Genomic DNA, 2,259 nt, shown 5'->3' on the forward strand with positions numbered 1-2,259 from the left:
GATTGTCTGGCTGTTGTTGTAGAAGTAGGGACATCTTCTAAGAAGTGGCCTGGATGGTTAATGACAAGCCTTTTCATTTAGATTTCAAGATCTCTTCAAACAACAGTTGAATCAGGGAAAATAAGGGAATTCCCTAAAATATCTGGACAGCGCAGGCCTCCCTTCAAAATAAAATGTTATCTCGATAGGATCAATGTTATGTGATAAATAAAGTATAAATGACTTTTTCAGGACCTCAAAAGACTTCACACAATCCACACAAAAGGCAAAATAGAGGAATGGAGGAAAGAAATGTATTATTCCAGCTCTGGAGAAGACCTCTTGGAGAGGAGGTCACCACAGCAGCCATGCAGACTGCAGACAGGGACACTGAAATGAGACTGACCTTGTTCACCCTGAAGACAGCCTTTCTGGACCATCTAATAGTATCACTTCTCTGCTGCCACCCACACCTGCTCGCGGGTATACAAGGTGTGTGTGTGCTACAGGCAGACAGATAAACAGAGTGACAGACAGACAGACAGACAGATAGAGTGACAGACAGACAGACAGACAGACAGACAGACAGACAGACAGACAGACAGACAGACAGACAGACAGACAGACATACAGACAATCAGGCAGGGAGACAGACAATCAGGCAGGGAGACGGACATGCAGACAGTCAGGCAGACAGAGAGACATACATGCAGACAGACAGACAGACAGACAAACAGAGCGACAGACAGACAAGCAGACAGACAGGCAGACAGTCAATCAGACAGACAGACAGACAGTCAGGCAGACAGAGAGGCAGATAGACAGGCAGACAGTCAATCAGACAGACAGACAGAGAGGCAGATAGACAGGCAGACAGTCAATCAGACAGACAGACAGACAGACAGACAGAGACACTCTGTCTTCCATATCTTCCTGTATCAGATCATGATTCTTTACCACAGGGGGATTGTTACTGTGGGTGACAGCCAACAAACTACATCCCAGCCTGAAACAACAGACTAACTGTCATATGTACATTCCTTCTCCAGGCCTGGTTATGTAGAACAGCGTTGCAGAGAGGTTGTTTATGAAATATCAATGAGTTTTGTGGGAAAGACTGAGGCGTCTGCCGCGTAATTATGGAAGAGGGGTTGACAGCTAGGAATATCTAGAGGTGCTGCTGAAAAATAACAACACACACACACACACACACCTGTCTCCCTGACTCAGATCTCCAGCATTAAACAGTAGGTTGATATCTGACTACTCAGACACAAGATGGAGTCCATCCCTCCTTCATATTAACATAACACACTTCAAATCATCAGTTAGTCCCACATTTTTGTTTATTTTACCAGGCAAGTCAGTTAAGAAAAAAATCTTATTTTCAATGACAGCCTAGGAACAGTGGGTTTACTGCCTGTTCAGGGGCAGATGCCAGATTTGTACCTTGGGGTTTGGGGTTTGAACTTGCAACCTTCCGGTTACTAGCCCAACGCTCTAACCACTAGGCTACCCTGCCGCACTCATTCAAAATGCTGAAGATAGTTTGGGGGAATGTTTTACTTTTACAATACTAACGTCTCAGTGTAATTATTATGACCCAAAGGTGATCAATGACTCGTTGAAATAGGAATACAGATAAGACACCATAGAAATAGACACCATAGAAATAGACATCATAGAAATAGCCACCATAGAAATAGACACCATAGAAATAGACACCATAGAAATAGACACCATAGAAATAGACACCATAGAAATAGACATCATAGAAATAGACACCATAGAAATAGACACCATAGAAATAGTCACCATAGAAATAGCCATCATAGAAATAGACACCATAGAAATAGACACCATAGTAATGTGCCACTGTCCGTCCCACCTTTACTAAGCGATAAATGGACAGACTCCTTACCTTTGTCTTTGCTGCTCTCTGCTGGTCAAAATCTGAAAAAGTGCTAACTGTGGCCCTCTTGTGGTGAGAAAGGAACATTACAATCAAACAGTTGATCAGCCATTGTTTTGTTTAATATGATTTAGTCAAACACATGAGACCCTTACATTGACCAGGTTTATTTCCAATACAATATTACACAACAAGCTGCAACATGTGAAAGAAAAGAGAGCTAGAGAATGTGTGTGTGTGTGTGTGTGTGTGTGTGTGTGTGTGTGTGTGTGTGTGTGTGTGTGTGAATGTGTGTGTGTGTGTGTGTGTGTGTGTGTGTGTGTGTGTGTGTGTGTGTGTGTGTGTGTGTGTGTGTGTGTGTGTGTGTG

Source organism: Oncorhynchus mykiss, chromosome 10 (genome assembly GCF_013265735.2).
Source record: "Oncorhynchus mykiss isolate Arlee chromosome 10, USDA_OmykA_1.1, whole genome shotgun sequence".
Lineage (NCBI taxonomy): Eukaryota > Metazoa > Chordata > Actinopteri > Salmoniformes > Salmonidae > Oncorhynchus > Oncorhynchus mykiss.